At 39.6% G+C, this 17,925-nt stretch overlaps 1 protein-coding gene across 3 annotated transcripts in view; it reads left to right on the top strand.

Moving 5' to 3' along the window:
- adarb1b (adenosine deaminase RNA specific B1b) overlaps positions 1-17,925 on the top strand; it is a 119,673-nt gene that overhangs the window by 75,358 nt on the left and 26,390 nt on the right. For all 3 annotated transcript variants that reach the window (XM_062431142.1, XM_062431140.1, XM_062431143.1), the window contains one exon: positions 2,470-2,504. The gene's annotated coding sequence lies outside the window, so the exon portion shown is untranslated. The remainder of the gene's footprint in view (positions 1-2,469; positions 2,505-17,925) is intronic.

Raw genomic sequence — 17,925 nt, forward strand, 5'->3', positions numbered from 1 at the left:
GAGCATTATCCTGGCTCTGTTGTAACACCTTCAGCCAGGTCAGTTGTTTAGAGACGACTTAAGTTGGATGAAGTGGATGAAATCGAAAGATGGGCCTTTTAAAATGAAGCTCTCCATGTTTAGAATAGCCAAAGACCTTTTTAGAGTGCTCGGCTTCTCAAGAGACAACAGCGATGCCTGATCCATAAAAAAATGCTGTATCTGTGACATGTATCTGTGTATAAAAAGGGCCACAAATCCTACACTGTTCACTAAATGTAGATGTAAACACCACCTAATCCCCTTAAAATCCTCCAACATCACTTTAACCTCATGGTCATGTTTTCATCAAATCCAGTATACTGGAGTTCAGCCAGAACAAGGAAAATCGTGCTTCTCTCCTAATTCTATATGATTGCACTTCAGGACTGTGGACAGCCAATGTGCAGGATATATTATGCACTGTACATTTGACATAATAGAGGATATACTTACTGTCATCACTATCTCATGTTATACACTGTATATAACTGTTTGTGTTCATGTTGTATGCAGCAGACTGCAGTGGGTGCAGACTGCTGTGCTTAAAGCTGGAGTGCAGGACTTTTATCTCCCCCTTCTGGTAGTAAGAGTAATTACAAAAACACTGTCGACATGCTTGCGTCATTGGTGTCACACAATTCCTGCAAAATGACTCTTTCACCATCAGAATTTGATCTATTCGGTCTGATAAAGTTTGGAAAGTCTAGAGGAGCCACACGATTAAATAGTTTCATCCCCCTTCAAGTTAGCTGAGAATTAACTGCAAATGAGTTTGCTCAGCTGGCCAGTGTGGGAATGTCAAACCAAACACCAGATTAAAAACTTTGGTATTATGTTAAACACAGAGAGATTAATATGCCGATCATTGGCTTAATCAGAATTGTATGAACTTTGTATTGCAAGGGCTTAAATGTAACAGATGTTCATCTGTATGTGAACGTTTTGCACTGTAGGTTTAAGAAAAAGAAAGCCTGTTTTACAAATGGAGCCTTTTACTAGAGCTTAGATTGAATAAACTTCAGATAGACATCTAAATTCATTTGTTGCACAAATCTATTCAGTTCTTAACTACCTCATTAAGCAGAAAACATGCTCAGCTCCCTTCACTCCAGCAAAAAAAATGCTTCTGGAAAAAATTCAACAGTCTCAGGGAATTTTTTTGCTGGGGAAAGTGTAACAATACCAAACAGTGTAACAATACCAAAATAAACTTTCAGTTGCATAAAATCTCAGCACAGTACAGACCTGTAGCAGACATGTGTCAGGACTCAGAACGTCTGCTGCAGTAACACGTCACTCAAGCTTAGAGAGTTTCCTCTGTCTATTTCATGTGAGTTACCACTGTCTCTAAAACCTCTTTCCTTCCTCATTGCTCGCTCCACAACATGTTAGCAAACCACGAATTATAAATGTTTTTCTTTTTTGTTTATTGATTCCACCGGTCAGCAGATGTCACAAATTGTTACCATGGAAACATGGGTCATAGTTGGGATTCAGACTGAAAACAGATCTGGGCTGTTTTTGTGAGGTTGGGTTGTTTAAGGTAGCAGTGAGACAATAAAATATGATCCAGGAAGTCCAGTTAGAGTGAGAGATTTCTGCATTGAAAAGGCTTACCGCACCAAAACACTGCACATTTAATACTCACAGAAAGGATCTTTGCAACAGAAGGTATCACAGTGCCGTCCTGGTATTCATGCTGGCTCACTGTCAATATTAATGTTAGCAGTAATACCTCTCTTCTACAGTCTTAGACCATTAATCCAAACTTGATGTAAACTTCTACGGTTTCTAATCTAAACTTCGAGTTGACTGGTGCCACTTTGGTTGGTGGGAAAACTAAACGTCCTGTCTTGTCGGCTAAAGTGGTTAAATAAACAGGTTGATAGTCAATCATTTGAGAGAGAGAATAAATGTGGTTATATGTTCACTGTGGTCGATGGGGTTATGTTGGTGCAACTTTTGCATAGCGTGTAGTCTACTTACAGTCAAGGGAAAACATTTTAGCAATATTTTTATTTAAGCTTTGCACGTTGGTCTGGTTCTGATCACTGGTCTGTACACAAAGTGCCTACATTACCAGTACACATCTCTGTATATGGGCATTGTTTGTCAAATATAATGCTTACAAGGAAACCTTCAGCACCCAGATTATATTACAAGGAAACATTTGAAAAGGTTTGGACGCTGTAATCAAAGATTCAGTTTCAATAACTGGAAAAAGCCAAATTCCATTTGGAGCATGAATCCTGGTGTGTGTACCTTCTCTTGGCATCTATATCGACCGCTAATTTGGATGCACCGTGTCCTTGAAACAGTTTTACTGTCAGTAATCCAGATCTTTTGTCAGTGACTCTGCGGTCAGCCAAAATCTCTGCTGTTTACTTACTTGGAACCTTACTTACTTACTTCTCTCTCTCTCTCTCTCTCTCTCTCCCTCCTTCCCAGGTTTTTCCGATCACTGACATCACAACAAGTCAAAGGTGAGTGGATTTTTTTTGTCTGCTTTTTGCATATCTGTTGTTTGAGTCACTTTTCTTGAGACTTTTTCTTCTTACTTCACTTATTTTGATACGCTTTAGTATAGACTTGTGTAGCCTAAACTACTTTTGAGCTCAACTATACTTTCAACCATGATTAAAAATCCCCTGGGACACTTTTAAAGACATATAAAGATACATCCTCTCCTCTCTACAAAGTCCATGATCTATGAATATGAAAATATGTTTTTGTTTCAAAAAGACACCACGTCTCCTACTTCACTGTAAAGTCAACTATCAGTGTTTTTGCACTGCAGGCTTCAAGTTTCCATATCACAGTTGTGTAAGTTGTACAATGAACCAATATTGGCTTCAAACCAGTTGTGATTTCACAAATCACACTCTTCGTTACATACCTTAGACTCAGAACAGAATGATTTCAGCATGAATATGAAATAAGCTTTCTAGTCCCAAACTCTGCACATTTATCAATCTTCACAGTAAAGGCCAATCATGCAAACGAATAATTAAACTCATGTTTGAGTGGAAGGGGACTTAAACAAGCAGTAACAATCAACAACACCTTTTAGTATTAGGTGGTCCCTTTTCATCCTTATATTTGGAGCTTGGAAGATGTTTGATGGTTGCGATTATGCAATATCACCACTAGAGGGAGGCAGAGTAGTTCTGTCTTAGCTGCTGCAGGTCCCCATACTCATGTTGCAAGAGAAGAGTGTGCAAGCAAAAGAAATAGAAACCTGCACGGGTGGTTTTATTTATTATATATTATTATTATTATCTGCTTCATGCTTCAAGATGTGATTTGAGCTTTTCTATATATGTGTGTGTGTGTGTGTGTGTGTGTGTGTGTGAACATTAGCATTTTGACGTAGTATTCAGTACACCCATGTGTGTTTTTCGTGCAAAAGGAGCATTAAAGATACCTTCAACACAGTGGTACAGTATGATTGCAGAAACGTGATGAAGTGAAAAGCGAAGGACAGGGATCGTCATGGGGGGTGAGATTGTTTTCTGCTTGTTGGACACGTCAGTTACTTTAAAGGAGTGATGAGACAGGTATAGCGACTGAGATTCTGCTCCCCGTGTTAATTCACAAACCTGAATCACTGCTGGTCCCCCTCCTCCTTTTTCACACTCTATCGCCTCCCCTCTCTGACTTCTGATAGGGCAGACATGGAGTCAACAGAGTAGAGGAAAAACAGTGAGAGGAGGAGGAGGAGGAGGAAAGTGAGGGAGGGAGGGAGGGAGGGAGGGAGGGAAAGAGAGTTCGGATACAAGGGAAGGACTAAAGTAGAAACAAAGACACGCTGCAGGTGTGTGGAGTTGAGCGTTTTGAGAATATCATCAGCTTGACGGCACAAACTGGACAAGTGTGAGAGCGCTGGCTGACGGAGTTGACGGACAGGTAGACCATGTGTCGGTGCTCACAGTGAGATCCCAGCAGCTGAAGTTTGATTTGCTCCAGGTTCATTTAGTGCAGTTAGAGAGGTTTTCGGTTGATTTTTGTCTCTGTGTAAGTCTTGACCAAGCCATGGCCCTTCTTACCAACGGCGCGCAGAATCTGGGCTCCTATTACTGCCTCATCCGACGCAGGTTCAAGAGGAGACGCAAGAAACGCTCCGAACGCAAAGGTAACCCTCTCGCAGCAGCACTTCACAGACCGGCAGTGCTGCTGAGCTTGCTTGTTGCAGACCTTTCAATTTTTACTAGTAACTGGCCAGGGAAGAGAGCTGTGCACTCGCTGTAATAAACAATTTGTTTCACTTATCTGTCAAGTTTCGGGTTGTTAATGGCAACAACAGACTGCTGTAAAAATCTGCTCTTGCTCCTCTGCACAAAATACTGACAGTGCCTCACAGCTGAAAGGGGTTTAGTTCTTCAGTGTATGTTTTTCTATGGCTACACAAGCCTTCATGAATTAACTTTAGACACTTTAAATGGTAATGTTTATTTTCTCTTTTCTTTGGTGATTTCCATGTGGAGAAATGTCATTGAATTCATCTGTATTTTACAAGAAATGTACTTTCTTCTTGATATGTCTTGTCGAAATCACCATAACAGCTTTTTGCACAATAATGTCGACACTGTAGATGATAAAAGTGACATGTAGCTGAGTGATTGCTGGTCAAAAAGCATTTTACATATGTTTTTCAGTGATTGTGTTTGCGGTTTATCATTGAAATTAATATATCGTATTGATTTTATATCTAATTACATAATTGTATCATGGAAAAACAAATATCCAGTCATCAAACTTAATGTTAGTAATGATATTTATAACTTTGTTTCTTGAACTATAGACAATAAATGAAACCTATACATATATATAAAAATTAAGTATTTTTTGTTTCTCTCTTACAGCCATAAATTAAAATATATATCCTATGTTCATAAATATTACTGGTGTCAATGAACAATAAGAAACACCAGAAAACATGAATGTCTTGAATCTCATGCTAAAAAGCTGGCAATTAATTTGCAAGAGAGCAAGTTGCAATTGTACCTTCTTTCTCTTTCACCTATATATGCATCCTTATAATATTTCAACTGCAGATTTCTAAAGTAAAAATGTGAGTGCAAATCCATCATTCTACTATATCTGTTTTAATTAATCATATATATAGTTGTATTTTTGTGTGTCCTGTAGAGCCCTTCTCAAAGTAACAAATGGTATGAGCAGATTAGAGATGCATAACTATTTTATTTAAGTGATATGGCCTTTCCTTTGCACTCCATCCCTCTCTCTTTCTCTCTCTCTCTCTCTTCTCTCTCTCTCTCTCTCTCTCTCTCTCTCTCTCTCTCTCTCTCTCTCTCTCTCTCTCTCTCTCTCTCTCTCTCTCTCTCTCTGAGTGAGACAGGTCTGTGTCTATGCGTAATTGAAGTAGGGTGATGGGGAGCCCCACGGAGGCTCTAAGCTTTTCTCTCCTGAGTCTGCTCCTCTGCTTTGGGGGATTAGCCTAACAGCAAAGGTAGTAATTACTTAGGTGGCCACAGCTCACTGGTAGTATTTGCCGTGTCTCAGCCACTTGCTTTGACACCCTCCGTTCTCCAATCTCCCCCTACACCCACCTACCCCACATCATCGAGTCGGGTCCATTCATCCAAGTAAATCCACCACTGCTGATGCTGCATTTTTAGCCCCTGATTCGCACTCCAGCCCCTGCTCACTCACACACTGACTACGTCCATCAGCATTACACAGGTCTGTTTCCCACCTTTTCACTCTCCCTTATCACCATGGGAATGAAAGTGGCACTTTTTCAACGTACGGGAGAGAGAAGCGATGACTAGGCAGGACTTTGGGCCAGTGTTGCTGTGCTCGCTCACTCAGTCAGCTTTAATGCCCCGCGCTGGGAGCTTCCCTGATAAGTTGCTTAGTACTTCAGCTCCTCAGAGTGCTCGTGGGTTAGCGGCTAATGCTAGCGGTGTGGATGAGGTCACATACTTACAGAAGACAATCATCAGTAGAATAATGTGACACTGACTCAAGAAAATCTCTTCGCTCGGTTCCCTCGACAGTGAGGTCAGAGTCAGCACTACACCACTGGACTGGATAATCCATTAAGTGCAGATTAGTGTCTTCCACAGGGACACTTCAACGTGTCAATACAGGGGTTGACCAGGGTTGGTGGTTTGGAGAGCCACATCTGAAACCACTGGTCCACACTGTGCCCCTAAACACAGTTCATACAGAATATTAATTTCACTCCACTGACAGAGGTTAGTTTAAGGAAAATGTGGTGTTGGCAGCTCACTTTGAAAGTTTAACAATGATTCTGTGTGTCTGAAAGATGAATTTGAGCATAGAGACATCGTCCCAAAGCTCCCTGCACAGTAAGAATCTGACTGAGCGTCTGATCCAAACATTAACATCTCAGTGACTCACCACATATCCAAGAACTGAAAACACTGAAACTGAATGCAACCCTTAAAGCACTGCCAGTATGTCTGCAGCATCATTTGGACTGGATATATTACTATGGGGAAGGTGGTGTGATTTTTACATTACCTGCAGTCAGTGATTTTAATCCAATCTGAAGCACCTATATGGGTAATTTTTTACCCCCACCCCTGCAATAATTGCTGCTGCAGTTACCTAATGGGTAGGTCCTGCCTATAATTTAAATCACATCCAGAGAAAAGTCCTTCTATTTTGAAATGTATACGTTTAAAGTGTATTTCTGTCTTTCTGCAAAAATTCAACTTTCACAAGATTTCAGAGTGAGACTTCTTCCTGATTAATACTTGTTCAGGCACAATAACAGACAGACCGAATCAAGCAATAGGATAAGCAAATGTGTTTTATTCCTCTGTAGAGACCTTTGCATAGCGTTATCAGACACTCATAATAACAATTTGAGCCTGTCAATGTCAAAAACAACGTACATTGATGGTGTGCAGTTGCCCCGAAGGAATACACTGCAACCCAGACCAATTGTTGTCTTTAATTATTCATTTAATCAGAAAATGATGGGAAATAATGCTGAAGTTTCCTTTTAAGACTCTTTTGGGAACCGATACAATGACAGAAAAGATTTAAAACCATCAGGAGAGCAAGACCCTGTAAAAATAATCTTATAAGCTGTTATCAGATACATCTACATAGGCACCAGCTGCTGGATGTAGATTAATTACAGACCACATTGTGCAGTTTCATGTTGGTTAAAACACTGTCAGGAATGATGATTTAAATAACTGAAGAGCACAGTGAACTTGCTATTCCCTAATTCCCTTTTTTAATGTTATTCCCTCACAAGCTGAGCCTAAATAAAACAATTTAAGTGTAATATTAATTTACAGTCTGTACTCTACACACCCCTGATTAGACGTCTGCTCAGGTTGAACATGTGCAGTATTAAACATGTTTTTAAAGTACTTAGACCTTGATAACCAACCTCCTGTCCTGCTGTAGGTTTAAAATGAAGCATTTCCAACCAAGTACCAAATATGTTTTCATATGTTGGCTGTTACTTTTCGAATCAAATTTAAGATTGACAGGACCCAATGCTAGATCATGTTACATTCAGCTTCACCAATCAATGTCTTTCTTAAACATCAGTAGAGTTTAAATGAAGGGATGATGGAGCTTTTGAGATGCTCGCTTTAAAACCTAATTTTTCTCAACCATTAATGACTTTTTGTTCCTTAAATCTTATCAGAGCCTAACTGAATGCTATTTATCTTCTATTAAATTATGTTAATTCACATATAAAAAGTTTACAGTACTCTTTGTTCTGTCATTGTATTATAATGTCTTGTTCCGTGAATAATTGTATGCAAAAACAACATATTATTAATGTTAGTTATAATTTGCAACTCTAATGCAAACCTTTAGTTACGTATAGTGTTGATGTAACCAGCGACCATGTAGATAATCATATTTTTACCATTGCTTTATAAGTGAATTACCATACAGAGTAGTTACTTTCAAAATGCTGAACTTAAGCATATCTTCCAAGTAATAAGTTCTTCGATGCATCTCTCATAAATGTGCCAAGGCATGACACTCGTAGACGATGCTTTCCAATGGGCCGTATATGAAATATGGGAAATGGGGAACAGAGAGCTTTTCTGCCATGCCAGCGAAATCTCCAAAATGAGCTTTTGTAACTTGAATAGGGGGACCGAGAGTGTGAGAGAGAGAGAGGGAGAGTGAGAAAGAGAGAGAGAGGGAAGGGGGGGGGTCTGAATCGCCTGATGCTCACAATCCATCGCTTGTGGAAAAGACTTTACCTACAACAAGGTTCATTTTCTAATCTTACATCCTCTTCCTCCCTTTTTCTTTCTTACTTCATCTTTCTTTCCTCCCTCCCTTTTCAAGTCATTCCTTTCTTGCTTCCTACCTCTGCTTTTTCTTTTCATATGTTGTTTCAATTATTCGCATATTCATACATTTGTGTACTTGTAATTATCTTTATTACCATTTGTGAGATTCTATAGCACTAAATATAGTTTCTTAATTGATTTGGTTGTTTTCTCGTCCTCTGAGAAAAACCTAAGCTGCCTCACGTACTGTCAACACAAAGAAAGAATAGATGTAAAGCTTCTATAAAAGCTCAGACAAACCGATTTACATTTTTATCAACAGCAACAATGGAAATCAAATAGAAAACATGGTAATATTTATTTATCTGACAACAACAACAACAAAAAAGCTGTTGATTATGAGCAGCGCCTTATTTATTGGCGTAACATTTTCAGGCACCACAAACACAGCAGCACAACTGTCATGATAAGAAATGAGTTGTGTCTGCCTGTCTCAATGTAATTAGCCTTTATTAGCATGCTGCTAATGACTGCAACAGACTGACAGAGGAGGGGGCTGAGGACATTGTAGCGAGACTGCACAAACAACCAAGGTGTGTTAAGCTGGCGGAGAGACACTTCACGGCCCGAGAGATTTGTGTCAGCTCCTTTTATCACCGCAGAGATAAACTTCATTAGTGCAGTTTTTATGTCAGCGTAGATTCATATGGATATAAATATTGAAATGTTTTTGCTCATTTCTTAGTTGCTAGCTGAGAGGAATTTATTTTGAGCTAATGGAACAGGACATGTAGTGATAAAAATTGGATTTTCACAAACAAATGTATTATGTATAAACCCCCTCGCCTTGCAATACAGAAGAAAGCTTAATTTCAAACTTTAGCGTCTCACCACAGAAAGAACTCAACCACAATTCACGTTGCTTTTTTTTGTGTGTGTTACAAAGTGTAGCTCTTGCTGTTTTTCCCCTTCTCAGTCTCAGACTATACGTCTGTCCTCCTCTATTCTCTTCCCTCCTGCCTCCGACATTCGTCCTCTTAGGGGTCCGTGAACACTTTCCTCCTTCCTGTCAGCTGTCACGACCTTTTTCATCTGGCTGAGGTTTCCCACCCTGTCCTCTCCCTGCTGTCCATCATTTGCTTCTCTGCCTGACAGAGGCAAAGGCACGAAGTGTGAAATTCAAACTCCCAGATAAGAGTGTCACAGGCTCAAACACACACACACACACACACACACACACACACACACACACACACACACACACACACACACACAAAAGTACACGGATGCGTTCATGTCTTTGTGCAGCATTTATTGTCAAACCTCTACGCCCTTCATACACACACACCGACACATTTGGAGCAAACACGCACATCCTTCTCCTTGCAGATCAGGATCCCGGTGTGTCTAACCTGGCCTTGAATGTGACAAATGGTGTTCGCGGTGAGCGCAGGTCATCCAGGCGAGGAGAACAGGACAAGCGGAGACAATAAGGGTGCAGGGTGAGATGGACAGAAGAAGGCAGAAGAGAAAGAGCTGAAACATTTCTAAAGTTTAAAAAAACTGCAAAAGCTGCAAGTTTCTGTTGATTTCCAAAACTCTGCAGAATACTCTCAAAGTCCTTTTTGACATGAGTTGCGTTACTTTTCTCCACAACAACACGACTGTGATAGAAATCAATGAAACTCTGTTAGACCTGTTGGAAGAATGTTGGCAAACTAGAAAGAGTGCAGTTTTTTAGGGAACTGTGAGATTTACATCACTCATGAAACTTTATTTTTTATGATTTTAGGGTCGTAGTTTCAGCAAGTTTCTTCTTTGAATGTGTAATGAAGTTCAGGCTCTGTAAATGATACAATGTGTGTGTGTGTGTGTGTGTGTGTGTGTGTGTGTGTGTGTGTGTGTGTGTGTGTGTGTGTGTGTGTGTGTGTGTGTGTGTGTGTGTGTGTGTGTGTGTGTGTGTGTGTGTGTGTGTGTGTTTCTATATATTTGTGAGTGCACGTCAGTTTTCAGGAGCTCCCGTATACCTGGGTGCTCTGTTGGGTGCATGAGCATTGAGCACAGCAGTGGTGGTCCGCCGTGAGCCGCACACGCTCATACATAAACACACACACACACACACAACACACACACACCACACACACACACACACACACACACACACACACACACACACGTTCGCACACCTCCAAACACACTCAGCCATACACTCCGCTCCCCACAGGCGCTCGGTGCCTATGCTGTGTCATAAATCAGAGCTGTCACATAGATTTTACAGCTCCTAGTGAAAAGAGGAGAGGCAGCCACCCAACAACCTTGAAAAAGATGGAAGAAAGCAAAAGTAGAAGAGTTTTATTATTATTAAATCTGATACCTGGATCTTAGGAATCTTAAAACAATGACACAACAGTTTTTTAGGTTTTTTTTTACTGCAGAGAGTTTGAGTGTACATGAGAGACAAGTTCAGTGGTACTCATGATGTGTAACACTTTGTCCTAATTGACTGCGACACCAGCGAGCGCCAGCCACAAAATCAGTTTGATTGCTTTATTCTCTTTTGGAGTGAGCTGAACTTTTGTCAGATTCTCTATTTACTTCCTGTCGCTCTGGACGAGGAACAGTTGATTTATTTAATTGAAATGAGGAGTAATCTCTATGATATCTCCTCACTTCACTAGAAAAACCTAAATAAGGTAGCAGCTGGCTGGAGGGAGTTTCTGGTTGAGTTGCTGTTGGCTATATATTATGTCATTTCCAGTAAAAAAAAACATCTAAATATCACAGGAAGATAGCAAGTACTCATCCATCTTTTTCTTGAGTGGTTACATCTTCAGTCTGATATTTAGTGCATAGCTGATAAGTACATGGTTTGTTTATATGACGTTAACAGATGTGCATATTTAACGGATTTGATGTGGATAGAAAGCGTCTAATGTTACACGACCCATCGCTGTTAGGTCACGGTGTTACAGCTCTGAATACTCCAGCTCTGAATACTCCATCCATACACTCCCTGCTCTTCCAATCCTCAGCACACACGTTTCTGACACTTCCTTCCTCATCACTGTAGATTTTCTGTAGACTCTCCACAGTGTTGATTGCCTGTCCCTTTCACTTTTGTCTTTATGCTTACCATTATGACTGGTTTGAATACTAATGTCAGGTCTGCATTAACTATTAATGATTTTATGCTGCATACAGTTTTCTGCAGATGTCAGTGTAGCTTTGTATTGTCAGATGTGAGCACAGTAGGCACAAACCTGAGCCAAATCAAGTCTCCTCATGCATATACCAGGGTGTTCAAAACAGACAGGTATAGCTGCCATCTTTCTTTATGTCTCAGACTGCATTATTGTCACAAGACAATGCAGTTCCGACCACTTTGAGGTGTCGTGCATCCTGTCACTGACCTGGCTAACGTGGATACAGTCAATGACTCAGACTTTGGGTTGCCGACCTCATAATAGTTTACAAGCTAATTTGGATCACTACTCGTTGGACAAATCATGATGGAAGTTTGTGTCAGGTATTCCATTAACTAGACATTGTAAGAAGCCTTGTAGAAAGACGCGATTAGGTTGATGTAAAAAAGAAAAAGAAGAAGAAGCCAAATGATGGTGCGTTATGTGCCAGACTCTTCTTGGCTACAACTAGTTACTTCCTGGAGTCTCCGCTGGTTGCCTGGCAACTGCTCATAGCCAAGAAATATTTTGGCACATCACCATCTGTAAAATAGCAAAATTACTTTAAATGTGCTGATGACTTTTGAAGGGATTTAAACAAACACAATATTGTATGTTCTTAGGTAAACTTTAGAGGTAGAGGAAGGATTGTGTTCTTTTAACAGAGCCAGACTGGCTGTTTACCTCTTCTTGTAGTTTTTATGCTTAATGGCTTAACACAGGTTAAGAATCTGATGACCACCAGACCCCTTAGTATACTTAACAAGAACACATACATTAAAATGATAAACTCAACCCTTGTTACTTCTTTACTTTTGCAGAATCAAACTTCTCTACAAACTCTCTCTCTTTTCAGACAGCGAATACGTTTATTCCTCAATATGTCGAACTTGTGCTTGAACTGTTCATTTTATCCGAAAACCTACCTCAAACTGAGCTTGTCCAGTTTAAATTTGCTGCAGAGCTGATTGGCCGAGTTTCATGGCATGTCGGCGTCTGAATGGCCGCCTCTTAATATGCAGAGTGGATGAAAGCATGTACGTCTTGCAGTAGGGCTCAGAAGGCAAATCGCTTTTGGCAGACTAATTCACTGGTCATTAGACAGGCCAAATTGAATAATGGACTCGGAGGTAAGTGTGCATGTGTGTGTTCGTATGTGTGTGTGAGTGTATATATATATGTGTGTGTGTGTGTGTGTTTGATGAGACAGGGAGGGCGATGTTGGGTGGCCGTACTCTGTGGCCTCCTTACCTTGGCCCATCAGTTTCAATCAGGCAGCGCGACAGGCACTCCCCTTCCTAGCACGACACCTCTCCATTAGGCCACCCAGCACCCACACGTGTACTCCATTAAGGTGCGTCACCTGAGGAGGCAACAGAGCAGAAAGAAAGGAAAGAGAGGAGAAAGGGGAGAGAAAAGGGACGGCTCGGCTTTGACCACATAGAATAAAAAAAAAAACCTGATCCCATTTCTATTAAAATTCCTCTTCCCTCTCGCTTTCTTGAGGTTAATCACTGGCCTGCCAAAGCTTTATTGGGAAAGTAATGGGATTCTGGGAGGGCGACAGTAGCACTCACTTATCTAACATCATACATGGACAGTTAACAATGATCCCCCGCATTCCTCCTTGTGTCGCTCTCTCTGTCTTTATTTTATGCTCCTCTCCCTTCTTCTTAACTTTTAAGTCTTATTGCAACATCTGAGGTTTTTTTTTTACTCATCTATCTTTTTGACTCTTTAAGGAAAATCCCTGCACTTTCCGAGCTCTTGGCTGCTTCCACAAATTTCCTTACCTTTCTATCTGACTTTAGATCATAAAAAAAACCTGGAAATTCCACACTGGAAATTACTTGGACTAAAGCTTCTTCATATGCATGCTGGACCTAACCTCTTTCAGTCCATACAAAGAGCTTCCAGATTGGATACAAATATAACTTGATCTTTGTGAAAAATATACAAAATAGTTTGTAGAAAGCGTGGAAAATGTTTATTTCTTCTCTTCTTGCTGAAGTCACTTAAAAGAACAACTAATAGTTTTACTATCACACTAATAACAGGCAGGAAACACAGAAAGAAATACTTAATTCTCTTAAACTCATCTTAATTTCAAGTACAACTAAAATGTAACACGTCATATTAAACCACAAATAGGCCTGCAGTGTTCCCATTAAGAGTAATAGCACCTTGTTAAACTTAAATAGGCCTAATATGGTCTGTGATGTGATTTTTGAGGATACGGTACAGGGATGAAATGGATCGGAGTGGTGACTCTGCCTGGTGGGCCTATCAGTCTGTGTTAGAGCTGCTGAGAGGGCTGTCTCATAGGCGGGCTCTCCTGCACCGACCATTTCCCGCGGCCATTTGTCTCTGTCCAGTTTCTTTCCCTTTCCTTGCCCTCTCTTTTTTTCTCCCTTTCATCTCCTCCTCCCTTTCATCTTCGATTCCTCATTTTGGACTCCCAGACTCGTTCGATCTGTTTTTCCTCGCTTTTCTGTGGCTCTGGGTTTTTTTGTCACCAAGACAATTGTCCTGTTTTTTTCCATCTTTTCCACTTTTCCTCTATCAATGGAAGGTAGAAACATTCATTTAGTTTTAAAGAAAGAGACCTACTATTTAAATAGTGTGTTTGTTTGTTTGCTTATCACACAATCCTGTCAAACACTTGATTCTGATTGGTCTATTTATTATATCACTGTCCAGAAAGCTGTAGTCAATGTTAAGCTTAGTGAATCAGTTAACCCAGTGAGTCAGTCAGTTTAATATTAAACAGGGTTATTTTTCAAGTTAGATCAGCACAAATATATCTGTTGTTAGTTATTGGCTGCTTGAAACTTGACTGATCTATAACATATGATACATTAAGCTCTGATAAAGGCTCCTGATATCATTACATTATATTATTTGTAATTAACACAACCTTTTTAGTCATAGACAGCTTTAGGCAAGGCAAGGCAAATTTATTTGTATATCACATTTCCACAACAAGACAATTCAAAGTGCTTTACATAAAACATAAAATGCTTTAAGACAGGATATAAAAGCAACATGTGGCATTTAAATACAATTAAAAGTGTTAACCCATACATACTGTTCATATTCTGACTCATAATTAGTCTCTACACCAATTCACATTCATCAATTCCCTCATTAGTCATTAATAAATGTTTGATTAATCCTTAATGAAGCTGTCAGAGAGCAAGCAGATAGTATTCTATTCTTTTTATGGGGAAAAGTCTGGCTGAAATAAATGTTTATAGAGTGTTTTTACATTTCTCAAATGTAATAACGGGTTAAAATGTTCACCCTGAACAGTATGTAAGGTTTAAATTGGAAATAAAAATTAAGCTAAAACAGAACGAGACATATAAGACCATAAAAAGTTACAGTGTCATTTTTATCCTGATTATCAGACTTAATAACATTTCATTTCACTTCATTCATTCAGTCTGACATCATGTTCATGTTGCCCGATTTCTGTTTAAGTGTTTGCTTTGTTATAATCAGTGAGTGATGGCGCAGTTACAATAATGATCCAAGAAATACGTTGTTGATAATAGTTGTTGTTTCTATAAGTCAACATAGAGCAACCCGTAGAGCAGCAACCTCAACCATGCTTTTTACCTTTTTTGGCCATTTTTCTGTTTTTAGTTTTCATGGATGTAGCTAGTGAACTTACTAGCTATGTTAGAAGACCACATCCCCATAATTGACTCTAGGGTTGTTTCCTCAACAACCATAACTATATAAATATACAAACTGAAGATGTGGGCATGATTCACAAGTCTGGAACCAGCTAATTATTATATCTACTCCATATATATAAAGAAGCTAGATAAGGCCAAAACAATAAGTAATCAGAAAAGTAGACATAAGTTTAGTGTAATTTAATGTCTTTATCTAACTGTTACTTTTTATATCAAACAGCTTTGGCCAGATAAAGAAACAGATATATAAAATAACTTCTAACACAGGATACTAACTAGTCAAAGTCAAAATAAATCAAACACTAAGCTCAGCTCAGTACATTAATATCTTCACACAATGCCAAAAATGCAGTGAAAGCTCTCAACTAATAAACAAACCAGTTTTATCAGATTCTCAGTAAATGCAGAAATGTCACCCCAACATTACAATCAGGAAAACAAATGTCAGGGATCAAATCTGAGTTTAAAAAAACCCATAGCTGAATAATTCATAGCTTTAATAACATAGAGCATGCGTAGGTTTCAGAGCAACATGACGCTTCAGATCATATCTTTTTAATTACTCAACTAGCTTTCAAATACTTTCCTGTGGTTGGTCTTACAGTAGTTCATTTTTTCTTTAAACACAGTCAGACAGTTATCTAATCTTTCTGGCATTCACTATACTATGTGTCAAACCTCCACGTCATTTGTAACTGCGCAGCTTAAGTCAGACCATATAAAGCCATTACGAGCAGATGTTTACCTCTGGTTTCCTTGGAGGTGGAAGTTGTTGGCACTGTTCGGCCCCCCCGTCTCATCTTGTATTGCTCCAGAAGAAATAATGTGTTTTTTTTAGACATAAATTTAAAAGTGAGAGAAAGTGAAATGTATCTTTTTTTGCAGAAAGTTCTCCTGTTGATTTGCAGCTGCAGCACATTTTAGTGACACAGATTAATGTATGACACATATTGCCAGTTGAAAAAAACAATGACTCAACTTGTGCTGAAAATCTGAGGGAAAAAATGTATTGCTTACCCTGCTTCATATCTAAAAAATCTGTATCCCTTTTTTTTGGTCATCTGGCCATCTTTATATCTTTTTATTATGTGTGTGTGTGTGTGTGTCCATCTAAAAAGTGTTTATATGCACCGTTATGTGTATATGTGTCACTTACGTCAGCCATCTGCACCCGAGGCTGAGCAGTCGGTCGCTCTGGCCTCGATGGAGACAGGAAGCGAGGGCAGCCGTTTAGCTGCAACCTCCTCTCTGGCCCACTACCCAGCCCCCTGCTCGCCACCATCCCTCCATCCCCCCCTCCCTCCCTCCTTCCTTCCCTCCCTCCTGGCCCTGCTGCTGGTGCTGGAGGGAATCATAGCCACTCACTCTGATGATTTATGACCACACCTGAAGCTTGCCTAAGTTTGTGTGTGTGTGCGTGTGCCTGCGTATGTGTGTTTGTGTGCCTGCGTGTGTGTGTTAGTGTGTGTGTGTGTGTTAGTGTGTGTTACTGTGCGTGTGTAATTGTTGAGGAAAAAAAATTTAAAAATCAAGTAAGAAAGAGTCTATAATGTATGTGTGTGGGAGAGAGAGAGAAAAGTGTGGGATAGTGAAGCTGTGTGTTTTTAAAGAAAACGAAGATGGAAAATATATAAGAGAAGCTTTGAGCAGAATGATAAAATCTGAGGCTGTGTGTTTTGGGGCTTTTAATTTACGCCTTTTTTCACATATTTATAGTATGTTGTGATCATGTGCAGGGACACTATTATCCCCGGCTGGCCTTTATGACCCGGCCTATTACTGTCTCCTTCTCACTCTTCCATGAACCTTGACTCTGCCAGGCATCTGAAATGCAATCTCCCATAAAACCCATCAAATAAAAAATTCATATTGATACTCTCTGCCTCTGCCTTTCTCCACCTTCCCCTTCTCTCACCATCAGCGGCCCATGATGATAAACGACCGACTGTCAGATATTAAAGTCTGGAACACAATAAAAGACTGATTCCCCCCCCCCCCCTCTTTCGACACCTCTTCATGCCTGCAGTTCTGTTTTCTCAGTTTCAATGTTTTAGGGGAAAATATAAGTCCATTATATTTGCAATATAAGCATTCATCATATCTTCTTATCCGCAGTGAGATACTAAAAGTGCAACAGTTACAGCTATAGCTAAAGTAAATTTAAGAGTTTTAATGTGCAACAATTCCCTATTACAGCTGGAACCATTGTTTGCTTTAAGTAGCTTGTTTTAAGTAGTTTTTAAAGAAAAAGTATAAAACATCTCCTGTTTCCAACTTCTCAAATGTGAGAATCTGCTACAGAACTTAACTTTCTCATATAGTGAATTAAATATCTTCATGTTCAGACAGTCGGAGCTTTGGAATATTCATAATGAGCTTATTTAAATTTTTTATATTTTATGAAAAAACAAGTGAATCCACAAAATAATAGTTCATTTCATCCCTACACCCAATTAACTTCAAGGGAACGTGTCCAGTGTTGGATTTTCTTTTGTAATTTCATGGTAGGAATTGTTTCTTAATGAAGTGTTTCTCCAACTTTCTCACGTCAACGACCCCTAAAATGACACAAAATTAGACCACTGATCAGATTTTTGCTTTTAGATGTTTTATTACTGAAAGTTTATGAAACCAAATAGTTACACATTCTGTCGTTTTATTACTTATTGATGTAATTAAAGTGAAAAGAAGTGAGCACCCACTAGAACCTCTTCACGGGCCCCTGGTGGTCCCTGGACCCCACTTTGACAA

This window comes from Scomber scombrus, chromosome 13 (genome assembly GCF_963691925.1).
Source record: "Scomber scombrus chromosome 13, fScoSco1.1, whole genome shotgun sequence".
Lineage (NCBI taxonomy): Eukaryota > Metazoa > Chordata > Actinopteri > Scombriformes > Scombridae > Scomber > Scomber scombrus.